This window comes from Cydia pomonella, chromosome 4, assembly GCF_033807575.1.
Source record: "Cydia pomonella isolate Wapato2018A chromosome 4, ilCydPomo1, whole genome shotgun sequence".
Classification (NCBI taxonomy): Eukaryota; Metazoa; Arthropoda; class Insecta; order Lepidoptera; family Tortricidae; genus Cydia; species Cydia pomonella.
Genome location: NC_084706.1, coordinates 23,813,339 through 23,832,369, shown reverse-complemented (window position 1 = coordinate 23,832,369; position 19,031 = coordinate 23,813,339).

The window sequence follows — 19,031 nt, the reverse complement described above, 5'->3', positions numbered from 1 at the left end:
AGCAACGATTCAGAATGTAAACAAACGTGATGGCTGTCATTCACTATCCACTATCCACAGATAAAACACAGATGACACGAAATTTTGGAATTATTCGAAAACGACGGTGTTGCTAACCCACGATTTCTCCAATTTGCCGCCTTTTGCTACTGACAAGATTTGCTTGACCAATACATACGCATTTTTTTGTAATTGATCATCCCTGTCTACATATAAAAAATATTTTCAAGTCTTGGTAAGTAATAAAGACCTTAAAGCGTCGAATATGTAGCAATTATACGACAAATTGCATACAAATACTCCTGCTATTAAAGCGGTCCTAGACTAATGACGCTGATAGTACCAGCAATAGGGTTGTTTCCATCTACAAATCTTAGGGCAGAATTGAATCCCAATAAATTCTTTTGGATTATAAGAACATGTTAAACTACTTTTAGGGGACCTGTAATGACCATATTTTTGTAAATATTGAATTTAAAATATCTTTTGGCACACGTCACGTCACCAAACTCGAAACGTCTTTGAAGATTCTGATGACGTCACAACTCTCGGATTGACACTTGACAGTTAGGCGATAAACAACAAATGCCAATGTCAGTTGATAGTTCGTATCTTCTACGTGTGTATGTAGTTATGTGTCAAACCGTAAACTGTGACGTCACACAACTTTCAAAGAGCGTTTTGGTCCCGAAAACATCTGTCAAAATATATTTTGTTAATTTAACATATTTAAAGCCGTTTTTAGTATAAAAGTTGAATTTTAGGGCAACTTTTAGTTAATATAGAACGCAATACAAGCGTTTCAAAAATTGGAAACAACCCTATTCGTTCCTAGCAACATCGTCCTACCGGCCGTGCCAGCCTTTGTCGCGCACGCCTCATAGGCAAACTTGATGATATAGGTAGAGTGTGTTACCGTCATGCAGGCATTTATTAAAACTGATAATAATGCGATTCATTAGCAATTTTTGCGTGTATTAGCAAATCATAATTATATGACTTACCTGCTCAATTAAATTTCTGAAATCCGCACAGTCAATGTAGTGGGTTTACTACATAATCGTCGTTACTCATATCGTTAATGCACTTAGTACAAGGCATGTCGTGGTACGGGGGTAAAAAACTGAGACAACTATCAAAAAATATTTTCGTCCTTATCACTGCTTTCATGTATGGAGGTTTTACATACATAATAGTACATTACGATACAAGTGCGAAAAATAGGAAATTCGAAACGAGTGGCGATAAATTAAAACACGACCGAAGGGAGTGTTTTAAATCGACACGAGTTGCGAATTACCTATTCGCACATGTATCGTACAACGTTTTACAGTACATATGGCCCTTTAAATGTTCGACACAGTAACGTAATATGCTACTTCTCGCACTAGTGCTATAAAGTAGCCCCATATGTAATTCATAATTCATAATTCATAATTCATTTATTGCATTTTTAATCATGTGTTACATATGGTCTTACAAAGAGCGTTTTACAGCTAGTGTTCACATGAACCCTGTTAGGGTATATGGCAATATACTTATAACTAAAACTATTTACTAAAACATGATATTTATATATTTAACATTTAAACTATTTTTATATATTATATATGCAATATGACACGTCTTTTTAGTGGAAAAATATAAGACATTTCAAAAATTATTAAAAATATTTTTCATTTTAACTAACAAAGTAATTGGTGAAATTAAACATCAGCAAAAAAATATTTTTATAGATAATAATACTGTAAAACATTCATTAAAGTTTTTTATAAATTTTGACAAGATAATTTCAAGTGTTGACGTCGGTTTGTCAACACAAACCAAAAAATTAGCAAAGCTGGTACTTGATTTTCTTTAAAATGCCTTACGGGTGGCTTACGTTACAATGCCCGAGAGTAGTTGAAACACGTGGAAATGCAGCTCATGGCTTTTAAGGCTTTGTCAGAAACGCTTCCCAAATTGACGACATCCACACACAATGCTCGATTAATAACCGCGGCAGGCCCATGGCAGGCCTATTGGAACTCTCCGCGCGAGCTCGGATTTATACCTACGAATCCCGTCCCGTTCACGGTACAAAAGCAAGCCAGTTGGTTGTCACACGCGCTCACGTACGCACGCCGCTTTGCCGCGCGCTCGAATATGCCAAAATGTTGTAGCTTGTAGTGTGGATGGATGCAAAAACAATAAAACTAATAAAAAAATATGTAGTAGTAGTATGTCGGTTTTTCTTATGTGTTTACCCTTACTACTTCTACTTATACCTACTCTCGGACAATAAATTACATATGACATTATTTGCGGTGTCTGTGCTTGCACTACTCTGTACATTATTTACAGACTCGGTCGTGACATTTACATTTTCAAAGTTTCTCACTTGCCTAGAAACGTATAATTGATCAGTTTGCTAATATAAATTAGTAAAAATGCAGCCTATTAGGCAGCCTCCTAACAAAAAAGTACCTTACATAAAAAATATAACCCCAAAATGAAACTTACCACATTCGAGCAACGTTCTTGCGGTAAACTCTCTTTGTTTTACCACTTAGGTAATATTTATTTCTTTTCCTGCCCGTATTGCACCTTTATACTCTCTTAAACGCGTGTAAACCACTTTTACGATATTCAATACAGACACAACTGACCGTTGCCACCTCACGCCACACATCGAAGCGCCTGGTAATTTGTAAGGGCAAACTTTTTATCTGGCAACAAACAATATTACTAGGCGTCTGTAATTAAAAATGAATTTAAACGAATAATGTTAATAATTAATTTTTTGTATCGAAAATGAAGAAGGCGGGGGACCTTTGGAATCACAATACAATTATTTTTACGGAAAAATATTTTTTCCTAAATTTATATTCACAGAGTTTTGGAAGAAAAATAATTTTTAGATATCAATTCTTGTTTTTTTTTTTTAATGGTATATTGATTTATTTCAAAATTTTAAGAAGGCAGGCACCTTGTGGAGGAACCGAAGAAACCTACAAAAAATGTTTTAACGCTTAGAATTACTTCAGGTCAAAGTTCTAGTGAACAGAAATACATGAAGTTTCGCCAGTGCCACTACCATGAGCTACCAAAGTAAATTCGGTTTACTTTACTACAGTAGTAAACTGAATAAACGGGCCATATATCACGTATTTTTGTTTCTTAACGGTCTAATATGCCTAACTTCACTCCAAACGAAGCTATCTCTGTCCCTTTCTAAGTATAGTAAAAAACAGAATAAGAATTATATCGTAGAATCGCACTCCTCTAGCGGTTACATAAAGAACTAAAATCGTAAGTAACGGTAAATTAGGCCAAGCACGCACTACGATTTTTTGTCGTGCGCTAATTTTGTCGCAGAAATGCAACGTATATATTTATACAGCAGTAATTTATTTATTGACCAAAAATATAATTCCATCAGATCCACAGCGCAGGCTTCGTCACATTACAAAAATCTCAGGTTTCGTCAAAACAGAATGTCTTTTACACATAAGTCACCCGCATCGTCAAAACTTATTAAAAATAATTGCCTCAAGGGCTCACAAGATCGCCTCAAGGGCTCACATCATAAAAGCCTTCATGGCATGGTATATGACTGCCTCAAGGGCTCACATACATGATTGCCTTCGTGACTTGGTAATATGATCGCCTTAAGGGCTCACATACATAATTGCCTTCTTGGCTTGGTACATGACCGCCTCAAGGGCTCACATACATGATTGCCTTCGTGGCTTGGTAATATGATCGCCTCAAGGTCTCACATACATGATTGCCTTTGTGGCTTGGTAATATGATCGCCTCAAGGGCTCACATACATGATTGCCTTCTTGGCTTGGTACATGACCGCCTCAAGGGCTCACATACATGATTGCCTTCGTGGCATGGTAATATGATCGCCTCAAGGGCTCACATTAATAATTGCCTTCGTGGCTTGGTAATATGGTCGCCTCAAGGGCTCAAAACCTGAAAGCCTTCGTGGCTTGTTACATGACCGCCTCAAGGGCTCACATACATGATTGCCTTCGTGGCTTGGTAATATATGGTCGCCTCAAGGGCTCACATCATAAACGCCTTCGTGACTTGGTATGGTACATGACTGCCTCAAGGGCTCACATACATAATTGCCTTCGTGGCTTGGTAATATGGTCGCCTCAAGGGCTCACATCCTGAAAGCCTTCGTGGCTTGGTATTGGTACATGACCGCCTCAAGGGCTCACATACATAATTGCCTTCGTGGCTTTGTAATATGATCGCCTCAAGGGCTCACATACATGATTGCTTTCGTGACTTGGTATATGATCGCCTCAAGGGCTCACATTATCGCCTGAAGAGTCTTATACTTAACTGAACCAACGCTTAATGAGCGCACATAATCACCCAAAGGGGCTCACCCAAATAAGATAATACTTTATTAGTTTTTGATTGTGACTTAGTATTTTTAAAAACTATTGAGAACGAGTATTACTTGCAGGTGTTAGTAATTATATGTACGCTTATCGAGCTCAAGAATATGATCACCTTTGCAAAACCAGTTTAAGAATTGGTTTAGCGAGCTTACTTACAGTAACGATCAACGACGCTAAGAATACTAATTAGCATAGTCAGCACGGAAGAGCTAGTTAACAAAATATGAAGTTTCTGTGATATATTGTTTGGCGATATACAGTACAGTAAAGAAAAGAAAATTCTCATATTTTGGACATATATACCGTAACAATAAATATCAAATTCTAACGAAAATAATCATTCCAAAAAAGTGGAGGAAGAAGGAAGCTAGCCTGGTTGGATAATATTGAAAGCTGGACTTATATTAATGACGCTGTTTGCATTTCTATCCTGCTTAGATTGGCAGCAGGATAGAAATAATTCCCGAGACATGGTCGCCGACGTCAGATGAAGACGTGACACAAGAAGAAGAAGATATCATATCTGGTTAAAATATGACAATTGGAGAATATGATGATGGTTTAAGAAAGCTGGAAAATTACAACATAAACTTAGTTTTGAACCATCACAAAACGACTTGAGATCTGACGATTTACCATTTATTAATATTTGATTTACCAGCTCGTAATGTTCTCACAAAGCTTACTGCATTACCTTTACGGGTATTTATATTTTGTCTTTTGTACAATAAAGAGTTTATACATACATACATACATTACACCCAGGAAAAGATATTTTCATTGTTAATTGTGGAACTGACCAAGTTGGTTGGTTTTGTTTTCTCATTTTTAGCACAATTAACACTGCAACCATCGAAGTCGTTGAGCACAAACTGGCTACCTGCGTCACGAGTCCCTCGGGAAGTACGAGGACAGAAGTTCAGTAGTGCTGATTGCTGACCTTCGGGGCGAAGGTTTTTCATCAGGATGCCGAACTGGTAACCGATGATGAAGCTTTCTCGAGTGCAGCCTACAATCGGTATTGGATATGGTCACATCACCATAGCGCGGCAAGGACTGACAGATGAGCATCGCGGCAATGGCGGCGCCACAGTGGAGTTTCCCAAGTTATGTCTGTTTTTATTGTATTAAATCCTTTATTTGATGATGACTGGTTTTAGTTTAACACTAAGTACAAAGAAAGGCCTAATCGGTGTCTCGCTCGCACTAATTCTAGTACGGACAAGTCTGAGAGAAATGAACGCGCGAATGACAGCTAACTGATACGATTTTAATATCATTCTAATATCGGTTTGATGTCAGTGCACGTTTGGATTGCCCTCTTAGTATGGAAAATAGACCTTTCGTGTCCAGATTTATTGAATTTGACTCATCAGAATGATTGACTGCCACAGCATTTTCATGAGAATTTTTTCTTTATATTAAACCCCAGACATTAAAATATACTCAGAATAAACTAAAGCAATAAGCAATGTAGGGTTTTAAATAACAAATGGCAAGCAAATGAAAGTATAATTATACGGCTTAATGTAATTTTAGCCGAAAATTATTATAACTTTGCATTGGAACTCACTAATTGCAAAAACTTGTTGACTTAGGATTACGTAAATATTTGTTGTAAAAACATTTAGAAAAGGCAATCTGAATTTAAATTGATATTAATAGAGATGGAACTCTGTGATTAAGTTGGACAAATTAAATAGAAAGAAAGAAACAGGTATAGTCTAGCACTATAGTAGTCAGTAGTAATAGTTCTAGTAGAAGCTAATTTTGTTTTCAAGACTAACGGTATAAAATATCCAATATAAAACAATCCCTAAATGGCTCAACAATTAAAGTCCGCGACTGTACAGTCACGCCTGAAAACATCGACACGATCGAAGTGCAAAAAATATGTATATACGACTTTATGGCCCATATATTAGGGTATACATATTTTAGGCACTTTTGTCTGTATCGATATTTTCAGTCGTGACCGTACCTACATAACTATTTTTTTTAGATTTTAAATGTTAACAGACAAAAAATATTAGGTATATTTTCCTGCTGAATATTTGTGATTATAGTAAGTAAAAACGTTTACTCTAGCCTACTCTACCCTTCAATACCTCTCACTGAAACCTATATTTACTGCCCTTGAAGCCCTGAAATTTCCCTCAGGCACTGAAACTTACCTACTGCATTCTTTGCAATACCGATTGACTTTTGTATGACTTATACATTTCCTGCTATCCAAAGGTTATCTGGAAGAGATCGTCTTTTAGCGATAAGACCGCCCGTTTTCACCTGGTTCTATTTTTATTTTATTTATTGAACACAATGCAAGTTTACAGTGTCAGACCAATTCACTTACATGCTAGGAAAACATTTTTTTTTTTTTTATAACGATAGGCAAGCGTTTGACCACGATCTCACCTGATGGTAAGTGATGATGCGGTCTACGGTGGAGCACGCTTACCTATGAGATACCTATTTACTCTAGCCTTGAAGAGACCCAGATTGTACTCATGCGGAAACACAGACTCGGGCAGGGCATTCCACTCCTTGGCAGTTCGCATAAGAAATGTTGAAGCAAAACGCTTCGTGCGTATTTGTGGAATACCTACCATGAAGCGATGCCGGAGTGCCGATTGTCTGGTAGTCCGATGGACATAAATTATCAAGAATAATAAATTAATAATGCTGAATCAAAGACATATAAAAATCATGCGCATAAAAATGTCAAAACTAATTCAAATTGTCATTTTACTTACACTCTAAGAAAACAAAAAAATAAAATCAGGAATATGGTAAAACAATATAAACAATATTTTCCTTATTTTCCTTTAAAATTTATTTGTAGTTTTACATATATGTAAAATGTATAATTATTGATTGCGTAAATATTTTTTTACTTACTATACTTACTTCAGGCATTAAGTCCATTTATGTACTTTTTTAGATTTATTTTTTACAAGATAAGTAAGTCGGCAGCGATTTTGATAGCCCAGACGGTACACGCGTTATTTTAAACGTCAAACTTATATGAAGTTTTGACGTTTTCCAACTCCTCTGCTGTTGTCTGTCGTTTATAGTATACATTCATGAACACGAATATAAAAACATAGGTGAAAGTTTGAAAAAAGTATATATTGTCTATTCCTCATAATTACAGTACTTGATTAGATTAGATTACATTAGATTCATTTATTTCTTATTGGAAATGTACATTATATTTTGCATGTCAAAATAAAATGCATTCACAAAAAGATCGTCACAACACAATAATAATAATAATAACTACGAATCGGAATAAAATAAAACAGTAAACAAAAAATATATATATAAAAACACTTTCTATAAATAGAAATATTTGTCAAAATAAATAAGAGTATAAAAATAAAAAATGTGCTTGGAAAATAAAAAATAAAAACTTGTGCTTTAAAATCCCTATAACGTTACTACGATTAATGCCTACCAACCTAAATAAATAATATAAATAAAATAAAATGATTTTATTTCGGATAAAAAATCCATAGTTGTTAGTAACATCTTACATTTTCATTTAACTTATAAAATAGTGTTAGGGGAATAACAAAATAATTTTAACCTAAATACATTGTTATTTTGCTACAGAGTGGAGTTTTGTCCACCGCTGCAGCAGAGGGGAGTCCCACCTGTCCAACAACGCTATCATGATACTGTTAGCGCTGCCCCGCCAGCGGCTAAGTAAAGAAGCGCACCGCAAATATATCCTAACAAAATCAAAATACAGTGTCAAACTAAGTGCATTGTTGCCAACTTACAAAACATTCAATAAAGCATAAAATAAATAAATATTTAATCTGTGCAGCCTTTTCCCAACCACGAACCTTCAACAAAATTTTCTCAACATAACATGTGAAAATATTCAACAAGTTTTGCGAAGCGCGCTGCAGCTGCTGCATAACGGCATTACGTAAAAAGCACTTTGCGTTTTAGTTAATTTCATTTTAAATGTATTAAGTATGGCTTAAAATTATATTAAAGGGTAACAGTTTTACTTTAGTATTTAATGCAACATGTACTTATAATCTGTATCTTAAGGTATTTAAATAAAAGTAAACAATTTGTACATTTTCGGGTAGTTTTAATGTTTATAACCAATAATTTGTTAACCGTCCAACGCCTGAACGCCTGATGGAATGCTACATGCAAAGTTTCATGATTTTGTTAATACTAACATAAAAAAATAAAGCGCTTATTTTTTATATGTTCATGCAACCAGCTGACGTTCTTACCACCGCGATACAACCGGCTGGCGATTTTTTAAATTAACAATAGCAATAAATTTGACATGCCTACAGAACGCGATGACGTTGCACAGACTGGAAGCAAATAACATCAAACTTTGACCGGCCATCGCCCTATTGCTGATGGTAATTCTGAAGGGTATCTACATACCTTAAAGAATGAACTTGTCCAAATATGTCCTTTAGAACCCATCGGTGAAGGCAACCCTGTTTTAGAAGCAAACACTCCAGCTGTTTTCACCAATAACCGCAATGCAATGTATAATGCCGTTCTCAAGTGCCTGCCTGCTGCATGAAGAGCTATTATGGATCTAATAAGGCTCAGTATAGACCATCAGCGGCTACACATTAGTGAGCACTCTCCGTTCAAGCAGTGCTTCAGCTGCCTGCAATTTGGACACAAGTGTCCACTGCAAGGCTAAAATAAAACCAATAAAAACCAGCTTCACCTATGCCCGTCCGTTGCTGACCGTAATAACTTATGTCTGACTGCCTGGTTAAACGGTAAACCCATTAAAAACATTACATGTAAAAAGGTACAACACGCACAATGCAGATTCTTCTACTACAAAAAAATCTGTATGATGTAATTTTAAACCAAGTCGGTTGGTTGTCCACAGAACTCGATTTTGGAACAATAAATATAATGGATATATACAGAAGATTACTATAACTAGCTTAAGTCTAAAATAGGCCCTTGAGGCATCGTACCTAGGATGAATAGGATGCTGGCGGTATTTCCCCGTTGTATCGAAATACTGATACGTTGTGCGAAGAAGCCGCCAGCTCTTCGGTCACCAGTTAAATTAATATCTTTATTTTTTTATACGTATAATGGCTTGGCCATCGCACGGCCACATACTTGTAATGGCACAAGAATAATCTAAAATACATTGTGTTCTGTATTAAAAATAATCCTAATGGAACATAACGCTAGCCGTATTTATGACAAGACTAATGCAGTTTAAGCAATACAGCAATACACGTACGAGAACAAGTAAAGCGTTGTGTACGAAACTCCTAAAATATTTTGAATCTCAAAATTTGTATGAACTAAATGTACGTACCTACTCGGAGATCACATACCATATCATATCCTACCACAATCTTTTTTTTTTTTATACTACGTCGGTGGCAAACAAGCATACGGCCTGCCTGATGGTAAGCAGTCTCCGTAGCCTATGTACACCTGCAACTCCAGAGGAGTTACATGCGCGTTGCCGACCCTAACCCGACCCCCCTAGTTGAGCTCTGGCAACCTTACTCACCGGCAGGAACACAACACTATGAGTAGGGTCAAGTGTTATTTGGCTGCGGTTTTCTGTAAGGTGGAGGTACTTCCCCAGTTGGGCTCTGCTCTAGATCTGGTACCACTACCAGTACTGGTAGATTGTGGTGATGCGCTTTGGCAAACAAGTCTTTATTAATTTGACTATATTTCTATCAGACTAATAAAGTTTAATGACACTATTTCCTTCTGTTATGACTTTAAGGCGAGTAATTTTCGGGGTAGAAATATTATTGCTCTTTCTAATTACTTTGACCGAGATTTTCCTGATTTAGCGAGACAGCATACTGAAATTTCGGATAATCCTTCGTAACAACATGACGGATGTTTTCTTAATATTCCTTTAATGTTATCGAAATACCACCTTAATGTGATACTGGTTGCGTTTATGTTGAGGGGCCACATTACAGTACTGGCAGTAGATTGAACCTTGTCAAATTTACGAGTATATTTGTATAGCAACGATTCTGTACCCCTAGTGTAAATATTTTCGACAGCGAAACGTGACGTACGCGTTTGCGTTAAGTGTCATTTTGTATGAGATTTTTGACTTTCCTAAACGTCCCGCTTGGCGCGCTGTTCAAAAACCCATACAAAATGAGACTTAACGCAAACGCGTACGTCACGTTTCGCTATCGACTAAATTTACACTAGAGGTACTGAGTTGGTTGTTTACTTTTATGTGTATCAGTTTTCATGTAATATTAGTTTATCTGCGCTATAGAACAACAATCACTAATGAACCCGTTTCTAAATTATCTGTATCAACATTTTACAACTAACTATAAATGCCGGCTAATTCAATACTGACTTAATATAAATGCAAATTAAATTTATTTCTGAACTGTCAAATGCACTTTGAATCACAAATCACAAGGAGTTGTTGTGAAGTCAATTAACTAACTTTATATTCATCGTCTTATTTTGGGGAGAAAGGCTGAAGCAAATTGTATTAGCATACTTATTAGACTTTTTTGGTGTTATACTTGCTTTAATCGTGTGATATTGCAAAAGAACTTCGCCTATTTTGGCTAAACTCTTTGGGAAAGTTACTTTATATTAAAATTTTCGTCATAATGTTGCCAACAAAAATCGTTTCTATTATACAGTTTTAAAAGTTCGCTGACTTCGCCCCTCGCCTTATTGGAGTTGCCTGATGCGATTAACTTTTAGCAAAAATGTATATTTATATTGAATAAAATTGGAATATTTTTGTTTAATAGTAGGTACATTACGATAAAGTGTGAAAAATACTTATTCGCACATGTATTACAACGTATTACAGTACATATGGCCCTTTAAATTTTCGACAAAGTTACGTAATGTCCTAATTATCGCACTAGTGCGGTAAAATAGCAACATAATTATGTATTGTAAAATTACTTATCTAATCGAGGAAAGAAAATGCGACATGCGGTTCAAGGTTAAAATAGTATTTTTTGTAACTGCTACATAATGAAAGGCACACCAACGTGGATTTATGAAACGAGCAGAAAGCGAGATTCATGAAAACATCACACAAGTGCTTTATACATTACATACACTGCTTTATCTATACACATATTAAGTATAAGCTCTCTATGATGAGTTCAGGAACCCCATATTATGACCGCCATTGCGGCATTTGATCACACACTGAATAAAACTAATTTTTAGTACCTATAGGTACTAAAAATGAGTTCAAATCAAATTTCTTTGTTTTTCGGAGATATTCAAAACTTGAATGTCATTATTATATGGATATCAACGTTCTTATTACGCCATAATAACATTTTCATTAGGCAAAAAAGGCACAGGCACAAACCCATCCAACATTCAGCTACGATGGAAAATTGTCGTTTAAACCTACTTGGTTCGTATGAATTCGTGACATAATTAAAACACCTATAACTAGCTATAGCTTTTCTTTCCAATCGATAGCCCGCGAGATCAATATACGCCTTTGTTCTTCAGTACACCTGAAAAACAACTTAATCTCTCTATTTAAACAACAATTTACACAACACCAACTCGCATTTTTTTAAATTTAAAACTTACATATTGCCAGAAGACCACTATTTCAAAAAACATCTAAATACATGTTCTACATACTGGTGTTAACCAAGACAAACAGCAGGTAATCCCACTGACATATCTAACTAACCCGTGTTCATTAACACTACAACTGAAACTAGACTCTATATCCTCTTACCAAGTGCTATTTTACCCTGCACTACTAAATAACACAAAAGTGTAATCTAATTATAAAGCTGTATTTACACATGCAACCTCGGCAAGGATACTTAAACTAGCACAAATTACATCACAAATTAAGCTCAACTTTATTATACCTCGAGTTTCCAGAACTTGAGAGCTCAGAAATTGCATGCGCTTTTCATGCATAATGTACACTTACCTTAAGTCTTATTACTTCGAGTACTTAAGAGGCTGTCAATACCTAAAGCGCGCACACTGTCTATTTGTATCGGAGTAAATGAGATAGCACTGTCGCATGTTACTGGGCCTGGGCAAGGGAATAATAAGAAAATTATTTAAATAAAAAAAAGTGGATTATTAGTGTAATATTTTACTCATTAGCGGTTTAGATATAAATGTTTTGAAATTGTGATTTTAATTGCAGACCCATAAGTCAAAACAATAAAGACATATAAATAAATAAATAAAATATAAATATTATAAGACATTATTACACAAATTGACTAAGTCCCACAGTAAGCTCAATAAGGCTTGTGTTGAGGGTACTTAGACAACGATATACATAATATATAAATATTTATAAATACTTAAATACATAGAAAACACCCATGACTCAGGAACAAATATCCATGCTCATCACACGAATAAATGCCCGTACCAGGATTTGAACCCGGAACCATCGGCTTCATAGGCAGGGAGTGACCCACTAGGCCAGATTGGTCGTCAAATACATAGACATAGAACCGTTTAATTGTGATTTTAAGACCAATCTTTGCAATTATTTTCTATCGAGCCGATTTCGTTCAATCATGTATCGACTACAACCACGGTCTTTGAAATATAATTAATATGAACATATATTTTTCTTACTTGACTAAAACAAATAGTCTTTCTTAAAAAACTGTTTAAGTAACATCAATTTCAAGGACATTGGGTGTTGACAGCCCCTTAAGCAACTTGACGCCAATTCTGTTGAAATAATTTGATAACAGTAATAATAATTTATATTTTTCAACGTTGCATCAAAATTTTCTTTCAATTGACGCGGTTGATTCATGTACTTTATTTTCTTTTATTTTATTTTCTTGTTTTCTTAGAGTGTAAGTAAAATGACAATTTAGTTTAGACATTTTTATGCGAATGATGTTTATATTTTTGTATGTCTTTGATTCAGCTTTATTAATTTATTATTCTTGATAATTTATGTTTTCCTAGCATGTAAGTGAATTGGTCTGACACTGTAAACTTGCATTGTGTTCAATAAATAAATATAAATATAAATGTAACTTGTATACATTTTTGAAATTTTTTACAGATCTGATTTCACCTCGGCTCTAAAGTATAAAATTTGGGGTGTTTCGAAAAAAAATTTACTTTTTTGGTCTATAATATCACTATTTAAAGCAGCTTGCTTCCTTCTTAATGTGCAGCTTTTTTCATAATGAGTTTCTATAAGGTTTTGATTTTATTTTTATACAAGCAAGCTCGGTTCTGCATATAATAGTACAGTACCTGGGCGACCGAGCTTTGCTCGGTTATAACTATTTATTGTAATATGGTGGTGTATAGGTGATAATCTTAACTACATTTTTTTACTAAATTAAACTTGTCTAAAACAATAAAAATTATATATAAATATATAAAAAAAAAAAAAGTTAATCACCGGGCGAGATTCGAACCCGGAACACTGGTTTCTAGCCGTCCGCGTCTTAACCCGCTGGACCAGACGGACAGTGGCCGGCAACACGAAATTAGGCCGCTTGTAGACATCCGGTGTTTTCGCCGGACAACGGACCGTGTTGCGCGACTACGTTCGGTTTTGTACATGGCTACCGACAGCTACACCCAAGAAAACCAGACATCGTCGCGCAACACGGTCCGTTGTCCGGCGAAAACACCGGATGTCTACAAGCGGCCTTAGCGACCATATTCTGCGTCGAGAGAAAAACGGATGAAAACTCGAAAACACGCGTTTTCCCAAACATAAGACTAATCTAGATCGATTGTTTACACCCAAAAACCCCCATATACCAAATTTCAGCAAAATCGTTAGAGCCGTTTCCGAGATCCCGGAAATATATATATATACAAGAATTGCTCGTTTAAAGGTATAAGATTACGATACAAGTGCGAAAAATAGGAAATTCGAAAAATGCGATAAATTAAAACACGACCGAAGGAAGTATTTTAAATCGACACGAGTTGCGAATTACCTATTCACACATGTATCGTACAACGTTTTACAGTACATATGGCCCTTTGAATGTTCGACACAGTAACGTAATATGCTGATTTTCGCACTAGTGCCGTAAAGTAGCACCATATGTACTGTAAACGTAGTTACGCTCTCATTTTAAAACGACTGGCTAGATTGCATTAAAATTTTATACTCACAAAAGGATAAGGTATATCTATGTCTGCAATTAGTTTGTGGCTTCAGATACCATAATTAAAAAAAATGCAGCGAATATAATTTTTGCATACAAAATTTGTTTTTGCTCTATTTTGTATGTTTTGTAAGCTGGAGCTTACAAAACAACCAGCGTGTGGCTAGGCGCATCTTTTATTCTGAGCTTGAGGAGGGCAAGCGGAAACAGGGTGGCCAATTCCTCAGGTACAAAGATGTGCTTAAGCGGCACATGAAAAAGTGTCGTATAGAGCCCTCGCGATGGGAGCAGCAGGCAGCCATACGAATGGAGTGGAGGACTACTATAAATGCCAAAGTAGCTGATTTCGAAGCTCGTCGGTGCTTAGAGCTGGACGCCAAACGCGACGATATAAAAGCCAGACCACCCGCGGCTACGTACTATAATTACGAAAATGGTGTGCTCACATGCCCGCAATGTTCGCGAACTTTTAGTAGCAAGATCGGCTACATCAGTCACTTGCGAGCACACCAGAGACAGCAACGGAGTTGATAGCAGTCGCCGTGGCCGAATCGGCCGTGGAGTTATTATTATAAGCTGGAGCTATATAAACTAATTATAAACGTAAATATATCTCATGTCATTGTATGCGCAAAGTTTTATTACAATCCAACACATAGTTTTAAAATGAGAAAGAAACTCCGTTTGTATGGGAAGGTGAAATTCGGCCGAGCTTGCTGCGAGCTCTTCAGTACAGTCAGCGTCAAATACTTTTTAGCAGTCAAAGTGGCCAAATAGTTCGGTACACCAAACTAAATATATGGTGTACCGAACTATTTGGCTACTTTGGTTGCTACAAAGTATTTGACGCTGACTGTACAAGCAAGATGCCCTGACAGACGACACCTTATAACATTTTTGACCCAATCAGAGTAAGTCAATAACGCTGATTGGTCCTCACAAATTTCAATCAGGGGCCTAGCCATGATGACAATTGTACTTTGACAAATATCAAAGGAAAAAATAAATGTATCGGGATGACGGATGCCACGAGAAGTCTCTCTCTGTTGTCTATTTCCATACATTACTTAAGTTTCTTTTGGCGTTTTTTAGCGATTGTCATCTTGGATAGGTCCCCAGGAGTTAACGGCGCATGATTACTTAAGGTCATATCAAATAAGATGAAAACCATCATCGATACTCCTCGTCGAGGATATGAGCTGCGTACCTCCCGCAATCTCAAACTTACCTTACTGGGGGCCTACCGCGAAATTCGCAAAATACGGGAATCTTTCTCTGTTACTCTCACAAAGACGTAATTAGAGTGACAGAGAAAAATGCCCGCAATTGACGAACTCCGATTTTCGCTGTTATATAGCCCTGGTTTTATGACTAACTCTTTCGACGTCCAGGCTAGTCGTCTTTGGAATTCACTCCCTCTAAATATTAGACAAGCTACAAGTAAGTTTTCTTTCAAGCGGATATAGGTACGTAAGCATTTGCTAAAACAAGAGTTCGAATAATATCTATAATTATTATATTTATAGTATGTATTTTATAAATATGTGGTAGTTTAAATATTGTTATTATTTATTTATGCAGTTTGTAAGTATAGCTTGCTTTTTTTAAATTCATTCAATATATTTCTCTATCTGCACCAATTGTAGGTATCTCTGTTTGGCCGTATGGTTGACTGGTAGAGAATGGTATTAAGGCCGCCATTTGTACAATGTTGTATATATTACGTGCAATAAAGTTTAAATAAATAAATACATATTGTTGAATATAGAATCCGCCTCCTTGACTATGAAGACACAGTTGATGGAATACTTCGGAATTTTAATTAATTCCAAATTGTCTTTAGTGGCGTGGTTTCAGATTTCGCGGTGAAATGATTTTGTTTGTGAAAATCAGGTTTTAGTCATTCTTTCGCGTACTAAGCTATTTATATTCAGCCTTGCTTATTTATGTGTTAATTTACTAGTTTACTTTTTTCTAGTGACGGCGGCAATGTTAGACAAACTACAATTGTTTTTAAAAAAAGGAGTTTTCGTTTAATACGATAATACATTTAAAAAAAATTGCCAACGGTTAACAACACGATGACCTCGTTTGCATTAGAAAAAAGGTAAACAACCTTGACGTGTCTCTTTACCTATTAAAACGCTTTAAAAACATAGTAACCATTGTTTATGAAACGAAAATCCTTGCTATATAATTGTTAGATATTTGCTGCGGCTTATTTTTTATAAGTGTTTTTCATTGAAAATACACGTCAAGAAGACACTATGAACTACAGCTCATACAGTACCCCTAGTGTAAATAATTTCGATTTCGAAACGTGACGTACGCGTTTGCGTTTAGTCTCATTTTGTATGGGTTTTTGAACAGCGCGCCAAGCGGGACGTTTTGGAAAGTCAAAAATCTCATACAAAATGACACTTAACGCAAACGCGTACGTCACGTTTCGCTGTCGAAAATATTTACACTAGGGGTACAGGTCTACAGACCTCAGTCACAAAATTAGACGAGAATCGGTTGAACAATACGACCTCACAAACGATGAAACGACAGACAAACCAAAAGAATGTTTAAATTGCACGTTATCGGTATAAAATATTAATATACCTCATTGTATAATATTCTTTTGTGAAACTGTCCTCAGTAAAATAATGAACTGGCTGCACCATAATTACTATAATTATCTTGTTTTGACACCGCCGCCAGTAGTTTAATTAACAAATTGAAGCGCTGGAGTACATAATAAGGATTCCTCTTCTCACTCAACTTCGTCTGGTTTTATAACTTCAACCCTTGAATTTTAATACCAAATAAGGTACCGTTACACAATTTTTTTTTTCTAAGATAGTAGCAAACATCTAAAATGATAAATAAAATAAAAGTAAATAGTTATACAAGAGTAAATCAATTTGGTTTCAAGATCTTTGCCTAAAAGTTAACATGAAAACTACAACAGTTGTACTATATTGTATGAATATTCATTATATTATAACTATTATGAGATTTATGAGCCTATAGACAAGCGCCGGCTCGCCTGACACGCCACGCTTGGTAGAGTCTGTGCGGAAAGAGAAGAGTCGTGGAATGTAAGGGAACTCATACATTCTACGCGTCTTCTCTTTCCGCACAGACCATAGCAGTTGGTTTAGATATCACTGGCAGTTATTTCATTGATATAAATAAGTGCTGGAGTAGAAAATAGTATATTATACAATCGTAATATAATAGAGAGCTTTTCAGTCGAGTGCCGTGTTTAGGCAACGAATTGCTGAGTTGCTTAAGTAAGGTATGAGATTGAAAGGCTTGATTATATCACTATTGTATACAATACTTTTTCAACGACTCATCAAAAATAGTACTTTAAAAAAAATATAAAACCTATTTAAATAATTCTGAAAATTGGTAAGTATCTCAGTAGAAAAAAATATAGTACAATAGTTATTTGTACAACAAGAGATCAAAGTTTGATATTTCTTCGAGTGCTTGTTTTGAGTCCCGTGCAAGCGAAAGATTCTATAATTTAGAATCTTGACCGTAGTAAGAGACTCAAAAGCGCACGAGATGTAAATAACTTTGATCTCGTGTAGTACACAAAATTTTTCACGTCAGTCAGCCATCAAAAAATATAACCTGATAAATTGTAATACGTCTTCAACACTATTTCACTCATGTTTTCTGAAAATATTCTAACAATTATGTTTAATTACCGCAATAAAACAAAACGAAAGAAATTTCAATAAAATAATACGAACGTAATGAATTAACGAACATCAATTGACAGTTCAATTGCCAACTTTTTTTTAAAATAAAAACTTTGTAAGATACGGTCCGAATTGCGGATACTACTATTTGTCAACTATAGTAGAGATCGTTAAAAGTAGTTAAGTAGAATTATTTACTGCGTAACAATTGCGTAAATTTTTATAAGTTTATTGTTTCCATTGTATAATAAAATACGTATAATATGGTGTTTTTATTAAATTTTAAACTTTTATTTCATGAATTAATTATTACGAATGAAGACTCGTAGGGTGTTTTGGAACGATGTGGTCTGACTTATTTCGGGGGTCTATTATAAACCGTCAATATACCGTTGAATTACGTATGCACTTTTTTTGTCTCTTTCTTTTTGCTAATGACGTGAAAGGGACAAAGACAATAGAATGCAAATACTTCGAACTTGTATTAGGCCCCGCACGTTGAAATGACATTCGAATATAAAGGTCAATTGAATGTTATTTTGTCTCACTCAGTGAGCAAAATGCGATTTTGCTCACTGTTTTTAAGCAGCAAATTACTCTTGTTCTAGCTGCTGACGTGAAAAAGATTTATCCGCGACTCCGCGCGACTCCCGCCCCGCGTCCCTTAGTCTTTTCTATGAGAGCGTGATTGGTAAAAAAAAAAAAAAAATTATAGTTGACTACACCGTATTAAAAAGAATCTTATAATTGAGTGAGAACTTGTTAAATCCATATATATATAA